Source organism: Bubalus kerabau, chromosome 11 (genome assembly GCF_029407905.1).
Source record: "Bubalus kerabau isolate K-KA32 ecotype Philippines breed swamp buffalo chromosome 11, PCC_UOA_SB_1v2, whole genome shotgun sequence".
In the NCBI taxonomy this organism is placed as follows: Eukaryota; Metazoa; Chordata; class Mammalia; order Artiodactyla; family Bovidae; genus Bubalus; species Bubalus kerabau.
Window position 1 is genome coordinate 69,022,406 of NC_073634.1, and position 13,955 is coordinate 69,036,360.

The 13,955-nt window shown below is 43.4% G+C and overlaps 2 long non-coding RNA genes across 2 annotated transcripts in view; both read right to left on the reverse strand.

Annotated features, from left to right (window-relative positions):
* Window positions 1–13,955, reverse strand: part of LOC129623266 (uncharacterized) — a 114,845-nt gene that overhangs the window by 61,679 nt on the left and 39,211 nt on the right. The gene's annotated exons all lie outside the window — the stretch shown is intronic.
* Window positions 7,288–10,832, reverse strand: LOC129623265 (uncharacterized). The gene is made up of 3 exons (XR_008700444.1): window positions 10,111–10,832; window positions 9,298–9,530; window positions 7,288–9,220 (listed from the first exon to the last, which is right to left on the reverse strand). It is a non-coding gene; the product is annotated as an uncharacterized LOC129623265 (long non-coding RNA).

The following is a 13,955-nucleotide window of genomic DNA, read 5'->3' on the forward strand; positions in this document are numbered from 1 at the left end:
GTCCACATTTTCCTCCTTTTATAAGGATATCAGTCAGAATGGATTATGGCTCACCCTTTTGATGACTTCATTTTAAATTTGATTACGTCAGTAAAGATTCCATCCCCCAAAAATGTCACATTCTGAGGTTCAGGGGTTAGGGCTGCAACGTATCTTTTTTGGGAGGGGGGTGGAGAAGGTCACAATCCAACTCATGATCAATAGGAATTAAAAGCAAGGATCAGTGGTCAGAAAGACATTGTTCTGGAGCCCAAGGCGTCTGGTGGAAAAAAGCAGAACCAATAATAATTGAGATCACAGTTCGGAATTTTGCAAGAGTTCCTTAAATATTCTTCCTGTCTTCAGTCTCTCCTCGCTTTCACCTACCATCAGTAATGCTCCCAGGTTTCTTACTGCACATAGAAATGACTGCAGCCATGTGTATACTCAGACCCATCCATAGCTACCCACCATTTCTGTTAAAGTAGAAAACATAGCTCAATTTGATGGACCAACTCCTCATTTGGCACCTTAGAAAGTTCAGGCCCAGAGAGAACCAAAGACTTGACCAGTCTTTCATTTGCCAAACCAGGGGTCACTCAAGCCTCAACTCCTCCCCTTGGTCTGCCCTGCTCCTTGAGTCCTAATTAAAAGGAAAGTCTCATTCAGATTGGTCAGACTCATCCAGCAAAATTAGGTAATCACAGAGCAGACTAAGCCTTCCTTTTAGTCCGAAAGTATTCTCGAGATGGAACTAGTCAATGTGGAACAAAAGAAGTTGCAATACCCAGAAACTATTTCCCTGGCCTCAGGAAGAACTGTGTCTCAAGCAGGGGGATCTTGACCAAATGCTGCCTGGTTTTCTTCTTTGGCCCCCTCACTTCTCCTCTCACACCTTTTCCCTCTGCCTTTGCCTCCAGCCGCCCTATTCCTTGAAACTAAAATCAGGACATTCAGTCCAGTCAGCATGATTTCTGATGAGTTGGTTCATTCCCACCAATCTCATTTAAGTAGAGATTTTCATCACACTTAATTAGCACAATTAGTGGTTGGCCTCAATGACCAGAAAACAGAAAAACAATCAAAACCTAAGTAAAAGTCTGGCTTTAAGGATGGATGCCATTTGTTTGGATGTACAAGGAAGTCTCCCAAACCCAAAATACAGCCTTAAAGTGTAGCCAACACATCAGCCATAGTAAACTCGAGGACAGCTGCCAGCGCCTGCCCTGCTTTAGGGTGAAATCCAGCCAAGGGTCAATAAATGCATCTGTTTTCAATTCACCTGCACCGTGACGGCGAAGGCATCACGGAAGGCAAAGGCAACTCCGCCCACTGGCTGCACTCTGACGCGGTCCCCATCCAGAGGCCGATAATTAGACTAGCTAAATCTTTTAATCTCACAATTGGAAAGCATGACTTCACGTGGCTCTGTAAATGTTAATGACCAATAAAACCAGCTGTAGCACCACATTTGGTTCACTTTATTAATGTGCTATTTTAGATGAGCTGAAGTAAAAAGAGACTCCATTATCCAACTTGAGACCCCTCCCTTGTGTGCCACCACTGAGACAACGCTTTTACTCCACAAGAAACCCAGATTCTCAATCGATCCTTTTCTCTGAAGGGCTTAGATTTTTGTTGTTGTTGTTATTTGGTTTGGTTGGTTGATTGTGGTGTGTGTGTGTGTGTGTGTGTGTGTGTGTGTGTGTGTGTGTGTATGTATGTGTGTCGCAGCATTTTGGCTAAAAAGCAATTAAGTAAAGATGAACAGTCCTTAGGGGCCAAGATAACTGCAACTCCTCTCATCCTCCACAATCATTGCTTCCCAGAACTCAGACACCCGCCTCTACTTTTTTGCTCAAAGGTCTACATCTTTCAATCATGAAATTCAGTGGGCTTGACCACTGTAGTAGTGGGCTTAGCCCACAGCAAAAAAGAATAAGTGTCCTACATCTAGGGACTGTACACATAAAAATCCAATCAACGGTTGCCTCAGAAAACACTGATGAAGCACTTACCCTGTCAGACACGGGGTGCATGGCAATTCAATGAAGGAGAACAATTTATTTATTCTTTCAATCAGCAACTATCTAGAGACCTAGGACATGCCAAGCTTAACTCCAGATGCTAGAGACATGGAGCAGGACAAGTCAGACCACCCTTTGCCCCCAAGGAGCTCACTTTGAGTTAGTGAGACAGATCACAGACGAGCACATAAATACTTGTTGTTGTGTTGTTGTTGTTTGGTCACCTAGTCATGTCTGACTCTCTGCAACCCCATGGACTGCAGCACGCCAGGCCTCCCTGTCCTTCACTATCTCCCGAAGTTTGCTCAAGTTCATGTCCATTGCATTGGCATTGCCATCCAACCATCTCATCCTCTGATGCCCTCTTTTCCTTCTGCCCTCAATATTTCTCAGATGTACAGTCTTTTCCAATGAGCTGGCTCTTCACATCAAGTGGCCAAAGTACTGGAGCTTCAGTTTCAGCATCAGTCCTTCCAACGAGTATTCAGGGTTGATTTCCCTTAAGATTGACTGGTTTGATCTTGCTGTCCAAGTCTTCTCCAGCACCACAGTTCAAAGGCATTGCTTATTTGGCTCTCTGCCTTCTTTACCATCAGGCTTTCACAACCATAAGTGACCACTGGGGAGACCATAGCCTTGACTATACAGACCTTTGTCCACAGAGTAATGTCTCTGCTTTTCAGCAAACTGTCTAGGTTTGTCGTAGCTTTCCTGCCAAGAAGCAACCTCCTTTGATTTGATGGCTGCAGTCACCATCCATAGTGATTTTAGAGGCCAAGAAGAGGAAATCTGTCACTACTTTCACCTTTTCCCTTTCTATTTGTCTTGAAGTAATGGGGCCAGATGCCATGATCTCAGTTTTTTAGTATTTAGTTTTAAGCCAGCTCTTTCACTCTGCTCCTTTACCCTCATCAAGAGGCTCTTTAGTGCCTCTTTGCTCTCTGCCAGTAGAGTGGTAATATCCACATATCTGAAGTTGTCGATGTTTCTCCTACCTATCTTAATTCCAACTTATAATTCATCCAGCCTGGCATTTCTCAAGATTTGCTCAGCGTATAGGTTAAACAAACAGGTGACAGCAGATAGCCCTGTCATACTCCTTTCTCAATCTTGAACCAATCAGTTGTTCCATACAGGGTTTTAACTCTTGCTTCTTGACCCACACACAGATTTCTCAGGAGACAAGTATGATGGTCTGGTATTCCCTTCTCTTTAAGAGCTTTCCACAGTTTGCTATGATCCACATAGTCAAAGGCTTTAGCGTAATCGATGAAACAGAGATAGATTTTTTTCTGGAATTCCCTTGCTTTCCCTATGATCCAGCAAATGCTGGCAATTTGATCTCTGGTTTCCCTGCCTTTTCTAAAACCCATCTTGGACATCTGGAAGATCTTGGTTCTCATAATGCTGAAGTCTAGCATGCAAGATTTTAACCATGATCTTAAATACTACATAAATACTTTATAGAATGTTATTAAGTAGCTGTTGTTCAGTCATTAAGTCATGTTCAACTCTTTTCAGCTCCATGAACTGCAGTGCTCCAGGCTTCCCCATCCTTCAATATCTCCCACAGTTTGCTCAGACTCATGCCCATTGAGTCAATGATATCATCCAACCATCTCATCCTCTGTTGTCCCCTTTCTCCTCCTGCCCTCAATCTTTCCCAGCATCAGAGTCTTTTCCAGTGAATTAGCTCTTCGCATCAAGTGGCCAAAGTACTGGAGCTTCAGCTTCAACATCAGTCCTTCCAATGAATATTCAGGGTTGATTTCCTTTAGGATTGACTGGTTTGATCTCCTTGCAGTCCAAGGGACTCTCAAGAGTCTTCTCCAGCACCACAATTTGAAAACATCAGATCTTTGGCATTCAGTCTTCTTTATGGTCCAACTCTCACATCTGTATGTGACTACTGGAAAAACCATAGCTTTGACTATATGGACCTTTGTCAGCAAAGTGATGTCTCTGCTGTCATGAAAAACATAATAAAGCCAGATAAGAAGGTAGGCAGCAATTGGATTGTTTTAGTAGATGAGAAAGTTGATAAATAGATTGGATACAATTATCCAATGTTCTTGCACACAGAAAAAGTACAAGAGGCAAGGTGGTGAGGGTTGTCAATAAAGACAGCAGGGCCATATTGATTAGACCCTTGTAAGCCACTGAAGAGTTTGCGACAGGAAAGTTTTATGATCTGATTTTTACTATAGAAGAATCTTCTTCTGGCTGCTGGGTAGGAAAAGGACCACTGGAATTCAAGTGGGGGTCGGGGAAGGAACAGGAATAGAGGTAGGCAGACCAATTAAGAAGCTACTGGAATCATCTCCAGAAAGAGATAGGATGGTGGCTTAGGTGAAGTTGGAAGTGGAGGAAGGATCATAAATGATTGGATGCAGGATACCTTCCTATCAACAGGATCTACTGGTGGATGTGAAATAGGAATTTAAAAGAGACAGGATGATTTAAGGTTTAGCAATAAGGGGCCTTTTAGTTCATAAGACACTTTCACATATATTACCTGGTTTAAGATTCACAAGGCCTTTGCTTCTCAAAATGTGATGAGAAGATAGGTATCATCAATATCACCTGGGAGCCTATTAGAACTCTCAGGCTCACTTCAGAGCCAAAGTAATCCACACACACATTAAAGTTTGAAAAGCACTGATCTGAGTGGCAGAAATGATGATGATGATGGAGGTGTTGATGAGGAGCAGGTTGATAAAACAGGCTCCTGGAGGTTAAACAATTTGCTACAGACAGTCAGGATTCTAGGATTCTGACTGCAAACCCTGTGCTCTTCCCATTACGCTATGTTTTTGAGACATAATAGGTTTACAGCCTATTGGGGAATAGAACCCCCACTAGGTAACAATTATTGTGTGAAACAGGTTCATTGGAGGTCACGATTTAGGGATCACAGGACGGGCTTCAGGGAGGAGACCAAATCATGCTGGATGTAAGGGTGAGTAGAATTTAAATAAGGAAGAGAGCAGAGGTTGTGTGTGAGTGTGTATGTGTGTGTGTGTGAGTGCGGAGGCAGAAGTCATGGTGAAGAGGAAAGCCACATGAACAAAGCCCAGACCTCCCCCTGACACTGATAAATCACCCTCCCCGTCACATTCTGCCTACCAGACATATTGATCCTGAACTAATCAAGTAGAAAGAGTCATTGGGGAAAAAATAACAGGCTTAAAAAAATAAATCCCCCTCACACAATTACTGCTCCAGAAAGAGTGACCTCTGCCCAGCTGATGGCAAATTTGCCAAAGGGCATGGTGGTGGGAGGGAGGGGCAAGAATGTGGGAGGGCAAGCTCCCACCAGATAGAAGCGGGTTCCTGCTTCTGTTTGATTTTAACCTGTATCCACTGAGCATCTCCATTGTAACATCTGGGCTCAGCGCAGACCTGATTTAATGTGTTGGGAGTTGGCATTTGCTGCAGTCCCGCAGCAGCAGTAAATAGTGGCAGGGAAGATGTGTACCAGACCTACGCTGCCCCCTTTTTCTACTTAGAAAGGCACATTAATATTTAATAGAAGAAAAATAATTCATGCAGATTTGAAAGCAAAATCCATGAAAAGGCACATTGAAAAAGCTAGGGGGAAATGGGTCTGTTTCAGGAAAGCTGGATTCTCCCCCTAAACGAACAAAAGCTGGTGATTTACATCCACAGAGGCAACCTAGGCAAATTTCGCCCACCTGCTTCCTCCTATATTTTGGTTCTATGGCTATAAACATCCCTTAACTTCCCACCCAGGCCTTGTGTTTCTGCCTCCTTAGTCTAGTCCTGAAAATTCACCAGCAAAGGCAGGACCTGATGATCAGAATATCAGATGGGAAGCTGGGGAGGAGCTGAGCCTTCCAGTATCATAATCATCTCTTAGGACAATTCTGGGGCCTCGGCTTAACGGCCCTATTTCTGTTAACTACAGAACAGGTGTAAGAAAGCAGTTTGCATGGGGTCCCTTAAGAAAGGGCAATGGTATTGATATAGGTGGGAAACAACATTCTCCATCCAAGGCAGCTGGGAGAGAGAGAGAGAAGACATGTCTCAGACCATTCTCATCCTCCTTTGGGCAGATTTCTTCATGAGGATTCCAGGTGGCCAGGGCCCTCTTGCTGGGCCTTCAACCTGGCCTTGACATTGTGCAGCCCATAGAACGAAGATCTATACCTAGGCCTTTCCCATCTTCCTGCTCTCATCAAAACTTACTGGTCCTATGTCTTCTCACTGCAGGAGGCTGCTCTTGACATCCCAGACTGACAGTTGCCAACTGATCCTTTCTACATGTCCACCAGCTCATTGGTGTCGCATCCAAGGAAGGACATTGGTATTTTACCAAGAGTTCTTTAGAGGTCAGGCCTTACTTCTAAAGATTGACCCTATGTATATCTGGACAAACTGTAATTCAAAATGATCCATGCACCCCTATGTTTATAAAAACACTATTCAAAATAGCTAGGCATGGGAGTAACTTAAATGTCCATTGACAGATGAATGGATGAAGATGTGGTACATATATACAATGGAATATTAGCCATAAAAAGGAATGAAATAAGACCATTTGTAGCAACATGAATGAAACTAACAATGGACCTTATTTCATCTTAGTGAAGTAAGCCAGAAAGAAATAAAAACAGACTCCAAGACAAAGAGAACAGACATGTGGTTGCCAAGGGGAAGGAAGGATTGGAAGTCTGAAATTAGTAAACTATTGTATATAGAGAATGGATAAACAACAAGGCCCCACTTTATATCACAGGGAACTATATTCAATATCTGTGCTAAACCATAATGGAAAAGCATATCAAAAAGAATGACCTATAAATACATATGAGCTTACCCAATGGCTCAGAGGGTAAAGAACTGCCTGCAATGCAGGAGACACAGGAGACACACATTTGATCCCTGGGTCAGGAAGATCCCCTGGAGGAGGGCATGGCAACCCACTCTAGTATTCTTGCCCAGAGAATCCCGTAGACTGAGGAGCCTGCTGGGCTACAGTCCAAAGGGTCGCAAAGAGTTGGTTGCAAACAGTTGGATACAACTGAAGTGACTTAGCATGCTCATATATAATATATCTGAATCACTTTGCTATACAGAAGAAATTAACACAACATTGCAAATCAACTATACTTCAATTTAAAATTTTTTTTTGCAAAAGACTGGCCCTAAAAGGGTGACTTGCAGGGGCAGTAGCATGTTGGCAGGGGCACATGTCAGAGCTTTTGTGTCCCTCAAATTATATGATAAAGAGGGGCTTGGCCCTACTTTCTTGAAGCATATCCTATAATACAACTCAGTGAATTTCAATCAAAGATACCCACTCCCCCAGCTCAGTCACCTCTTATGTCACATTAGCCAGCAGGGTGGGCTCTGGTTCCTCTGCCACACCAGGGTCATTTCTTTCTCTCTGCATCCTACAAATTGCCTTCCAAAAGAACCTTCACTTCTACATCTCAGTCCTTAACTCCCCTCAGCTTATGGCGTGAGCCAACTTGCTTTGATGATGAGAGGACAAAGGAGTTGTGGAAGCCGACAGGTGGGCCCAGCCTGCCTCTTTGAGACAGAGAGCAAACCCCGCAGCAGAGGGCAAAAACAGTCCCACGAGCACAGGAGATGGTTGTGGTTATCCCTTTCCCAAGCCCGTAGGGGTAATTCCCAAGCCACATCAGCAGGTTTTCATTTAGCCCAATTTTACCTCATTTCCTCTAAAATCATTACTGCCATGATTTAATGTTCAGTCTGAGAACAACACATCTTATCCTTTCTCCCTTTCGTACCACGAGCTGCCCTCCCCTGAGGATATAACGGAGACCAGCATGGAGGGCCAGCACCATTTAATAAACGCAAAGCAACATGATTTCACAGGGCAAACGTGTGACAACATTTTTTCCACATTAAAATAAGTTTTGTGACAAAGGAACCTTGGACTTTTTTTTTTTCTATGAATAGGCCCATTATAAGCTGCACCTGACCAAGAATCATTTTAGAATTGTTCTTTCCTGAGCTTTCTACTTAGCAAATATTTCCTGATGCTAAATCACCATAGGCTACATTTTATGTCACTGAGAATTTGCTCGAAATAACTTCTATCCACTTCCTTGGATTCTACTTGGCAATGTCTCTCAGTGAAGATTTGACTGTTGAAGAGATCGTTGTTGTTGTTGTTGTTTTAAATCTAGGAAGTTGTTAAGCAGAATGATTTGGGGAGGTGGGGTAGGATTTAGAGCGGGAAAAAAAAGTCAGAATCCCTAGGAGTTTTTCCACTAAAGCAAAGCTTATTTAGAATTTGCTTATTTTCTTAAAACCAACAGGAAAGAAAGAATAGTGCTCACAGAGTGGGCTGTTCTCCAGCTAAGGGCCCAGTGGAACAATTTGCAGAGAGACTAGGTCAGCTCAGCCTGTCTCTGCCTCCAAGAAAAATACTCAGGAGAAAGCTCCAGCTTCTCTGGGGGGCCATATCAGCAGGTAACCACGGATGGAAACGGAGTATTAATTATCCCTTCCTGTGTTTTATATTTTCCGATTTAACAGCCATTGGAAAGCCAGACATTGATAAAAATGACAGGAAATATTCTTAGTCAATTAAATCGCCACAATGTCAGGCCTAACATCTGTTCTCTGAACCCTGCAGAAATGTGTGGCATTAATATTTAATAAAAAAAATAGCCCTGATTTGGACTCAACAGCCATTTCACACTGTTCTCCCAGGACATTCACTTCAGGTCTTATAACCCCGCAGAATTTAAATACATATGGCTCTCCCCAGTGGCCCTTCTCCTTGGTGTTTAGAGGGGTGCTCAGAGGAAGCTTGGCTTTTCCTCTTACTGGACCACACACCTTCCAATTCTACTGCGTTCCCCAGTGGTTTCTGCTCAGTGAAGGCAGCTGTCATGGGAATGGCCTTGGACCACACTCACCTATAAATGAAGAGACATCACGTGAGACGACAGCAAAGCTCTGTACTCCAGAGCCCAGCCCCACCAGCTGCCCCTCGTCCCTGTGGGCCCCAGTGCGCGGTTATCTCCCTCTGCGAAAGGCTGAGTTCCCCAGGGTATCTCCCCAGCTGCCGTTTTCTTCTCTATCTCAGCCAAGAAGGAGTGACCCCAAATGGCCCCAGCGTCCCTGGACGCCTGTCGCCTGTGCGTCTTCACTGCTGTTGGGAGTCTCCACTGCCATTTCCCTTTAGTATCCACAGTGCCTTACGTGGGACCCTAAGAAAAACCCATCGGTTAGAATTTTGCCCTTCTCCTTCAACAGTACCATCACCTTTTCCCCGTTTCTTTCTCACCTGGAATTTATGTACAATGGGTGACCATACTGCTCCAGGATTTTCAGATGAAAAACCCCACTTGCCAGAATGAAGACAAGTACCCTCCCTTTTTTCCAGCAGGCCTATGGAAAAGTCACTTCTCCAGAAACTTTCTTTCATTTTCTCTATTTCCAGTCAATCCTATTTCCCAGGAGCTCCACCATACACTCAAATCAAGTTTAGGAGAGTGGGATGGGAATTGCCAAGGCCATCTGTTTGGAACAAAAACAAAGCTCCTTTTACACAAAGCTTGCCTGGGCAGAGAGAAGGAAGGGCAAAGTCCACACCTGGCTGGAGGCTGGCGCAGCTGAGGAGATGGAAACGATGTTACCTCAGCTTTAGATCTCATGAGAGGAAGTGGCATCATGGCTTAAGTCTCACTCCTCTTCCCTCCTGAGTTCTGAGCAAGTGAGCCAATCTACTCAAGGGTTGTGAGGGAAAGGGGTGCCAAGGCATTTGTTTTGTTAACGTCTAAACAATTGCTCAATCAACCACAAAGACTAGATTCTCTGTTCAAGCTCGTGCGGAGGGCACAGGCTGAACTTAGGGGCAGAGAGGAGGCTTCCTTCTCCAAGTTCATATCTAGTCCTTGGGACCTGTAGAGAACCTATCCTAACACATGGCCCAGTAGTCAGGAGAGATGCCAGAGCACAAACTGAGAGAGAGAGGGACTTGTTCAGTCTGATGACCACATGCCTGTTCTGGACACAGGCAGAGGCACCAGGCCACACTGAGCGATGGCCTTTCACACAGCCCTGTGGATGGCAGCCTCTCGGACACCCAATTACCTACCTCAGCCCTCGGGAGTGGGGGAAATCCAAAGTGTTCACTCCCAAACCCCCTACTTTAGGGAACAGGAAAGAAATCTCTTTATGAGAAATGTGAGGAGGTCGGGGTGGGGGGGTGCTTGGTTAGAAAGAGAGAAGCTATCTAGGTGTTGGTAAGAACAGTCTCAAGGAGAAGGAACCAATCTCAGTACACTCTAAGAAAGTTCTGGAGCCATAATCCACCTTACCTGAAAAAGAAATAAAAAGGGGCCCTGAGAGAAGCCACACCCTAGAATGGATACCACCACCCATCCCACCCTTCACCCCCATCACTTCCTTCTGCAGTCCCACTGCTAGTGAAGAAGCAGCTAGCAAAGGAGAGGATCAAGGAATCCTTTGTCTTCATTCCCAGAGTGGTAATCCCACCGTGGAAGTACAATGAAAGCCTGATTCCAGCCACAGTTCAGGAAGATTCTAATGATGGAGTCAGCACCCCAGAAAATAAAGTTTTTCGTTTCACACAAAAATCAAATAACAAGCTCTGGGATAAAAAGATAAGATGTATTCTGAGCTTCTGTGGTGCATGTGATTACAAGTGACCTTATTATACTGTGCAGATAAAGGAAAATGAGCCAAACAAATGTCAAGTGCAGAAAAGTGTTTGCTTCAAGTTACTTGAATTTTAACAAATAACTTTTTCAGAGTCATCATTTATAAGTGGCATCTTTCTGCAGAGATAGCATGGGATTATGTTAAAAATAAAGTTATCAGTGGAAAATAAGATCATTTGAAAGTTCTAAATCCTTGACAGTCCACTCCCTGGGATACTCCCATCTGATGTTGACATCTCACCCATTCTTTTGTCTTAACCCATAAAACAGGAAGTATTTAGATTTAATAGGATTTTCCTCTCTCCCTGATATTTCAACACAGCAATAGAAAATCCATCCCAAAATCTCCCAGAGTCAAGCACATACATAGCTGCCAACACAAGGGCTTGGCATCTTATGTAGGTCTGGCCTCATCTTGGAGCAGATGAGTGTCTAAAGTTAGCATCAAAATCAGCTTTGTCAAGTTCTGTTTTCCCATTGTCATCAAATATTTAATGCTTTATCTCGTTTCAGGTTGCTTTCTATTTTGCATAGGGACCTAAATCTTTAGCCTGGAGTTCCCCAGCCTCAGCCTCTCCAAACAGAAAGGATCCCTAGATACTCATAACAGCTAACATTATTGATTGCTCACTCTGTCTGAGTCATTTTACCTCATTCATTTAATACTCTGCCTGATGAAGGCACTGGTATTTTCCCCATTTTGCAGAGGAGGAAAGGCAAGTAGAGGAAAAGATGCCTGCCCTCATATCACACAGCAAGCAATAATAGAGGCAGGAACAGAACTCATAAATCCCCCTCCATCACAAGACCTGATCTCTAGCCTAAAGCAGCGCAGGGTCCTGTGTTCATTGCTACCTACAGAGGAGTCAGACTGCTGGGCCCCAGGTAATCCTCAGCTCAGTCTACAGAGGCTTTCAATGCTCAACAATCAGGTTTGATTTTCTCAGAAACTACACCCAGGTGCTCAGCAGGACCTGGAAGAAACTTGAAAAGGACTCAAAATTTATCCCTTTTCCAAAAGGGGAAAAAAATCAAAGGGAAAAATGTTAGCAAAGACTCAGTTCTTTTTTTTTTTTTTCACTCCTTGAAGAGAAACCACACAAAAAAATGACTGTCCATTAAAAGGTTCCACCTCACAGATGAGGATGGGATTGAACAGGAAGAAACAAGTTTCTCCTGCAGTCACGCCAATGCAATATGCACTTCCCAGAATTCCTTGCTAGTGGCAAGAGAGAAAGAGCTAGTCTCCCTGGGCTCCAAGTCTACCACCAGAGCCAATGTGGTAAGTCCTCACATTTACATAGCATTTTGCCTTTCTAAAGCTGCTTCATGTGCCATCTCTACAGCCTTCCTGTGAAATGTACGGCAGGAACTTTCAACCCATTTTACAGATGAGAGAATGCAAAGTCAAGATTTTGATGTGCTTGAGGTTCCCTCTCAGGAAAGATTAAGACAGGATGTAGGAAGTCTCCAAAGAAAAGCTAAAAAAATTTTCTCTTTCCTAACTTTTCCCATGCCTCCTTTCCTGGTAGCAGGGACAACTTTAGGCAAATGTCACAAGAGACTTTATTGATGATAAAAAGTTTCTCTCTGAAATCTTCTACTTCTTTATACCTTTATTAGTGTCCCTCTCCTCTAAGGCCTCTGGCCTCAAGGTGACCTCAGCCCCCCACACAGGAATCTGCCCAGGTCAGTTCAACTCCCATAGTATTCCACAATCTGAAGTTCTCTGTCTTCCTTCCCATCAATCAAAATTATCCGTTCTTCATAGACAAGTAAGCCAAACTAGGTGTTCAGAGGAAAGGAACCTAAAAGAATTAGTTCACGGTAAAGCATAGATGTTTGTTAGCCTCCAACATTTTCAAAAGTTGTGGCAGTATTTTTAGAAGATAAAATCGGTTGGCCTTCATGAATCTCCACTTCTCAATTAACTGAAATTCTCTTCAGTAAAATGAAGAGACTTGGGACACTCCTGGACAAATGACTACATTATACGAGCTAACCTTCCTAGGAGTCTAAGCTAGGAACTGATCATAGGATATGTTGAGCCTCTCGCAATTTCTTCCCTTTCCTCCCCATTTCTGGACTGAGATATGTTAAAAGCTCGAAATTACAGCTCCCATGGGCGTAGCACCATGACATTGGTGGAGGCTAGGAAAAGGAAGAGTTACGTACATCAGGTTCAGAGTTTATAAACTAGACTCTACTCTTTAGAACTCCTTGGGACAGAGGAAAACTAATGACAAAACAGGAAAATGTCAAGTATAGATTACCACAGTGATAGCTAAATGCCCCCTCCAAAAAAAGAGTCTACCACAGACTAATGCAGCTAGCCAGGAGATTAAACAAAACAAAAACTGGATCATTTTTAAAGTTAATACTCTGTCGATGGATGTTTTGTTTGTTTTTTTTTTTCTCAGAAACCACCTTGGTATGTTAGAATAGGAAAACAAAATGAAGGAAAACTGACTGACTCAGCCAGATAGACTCAGGAGGAAGGTAACTCAACTAGGGGAGTAGCAATTATGGTTTCCATTTATTGAATGACACCACGCGCCATTGCTGAACATGTAACTCTCATCGAGTCATCCCAATATTCCATAACAGGCATTATGTCCACTTTCCAACAAATACACAGGGACTCAGGCAGGGTAAGTCATTTGCCCGAGGTTCTATGATGACCTCAAGATTAGAGTCCAAACGACCTCAAGATTAGAATCCAGGTTTGTCTGATTCCAAAAGCCCGAATTCAACTATTATACTAATTAGAAGTCCATAAACTCTTAGTTCTCTGGACATGTTCTCAAGCGTTCAAAATAATGATCCATGAAAATTTAGTAATTTTGTTCTCTTTTTGTAGAAAGATGATAGGCCTTTGGGCACACCTAACTCAGAAGAGCCTTGCTCTGGCAATCTGGACCAAACCACTGCAAGCAGCAAATTCACTGGGTGGATCCCGAATTCCTGAGAAGCACTTAGAAACGCTGATTAGCAAGAAACATAGTAGCAAATGCACAACAAATACTTACTCTGTCTTAATTCAAACAATAATTGGATTAGCTATCCACTTAATGCAGGTTTAACTAACAATGCAGTACTAACCTTTTCTGCTAATGAAGGAGACAGCTAATAGAGTGAGTAGGAGGTGCCTCTTAAAATGGGCATTTGAGGATTGCCTCAAGGCAGAGTATGGGATAAGAGAGAGGTCCAATTATCCTGAACTACCAAACAAGAGCCTGAAGTTTTTAAAGCAATTTTC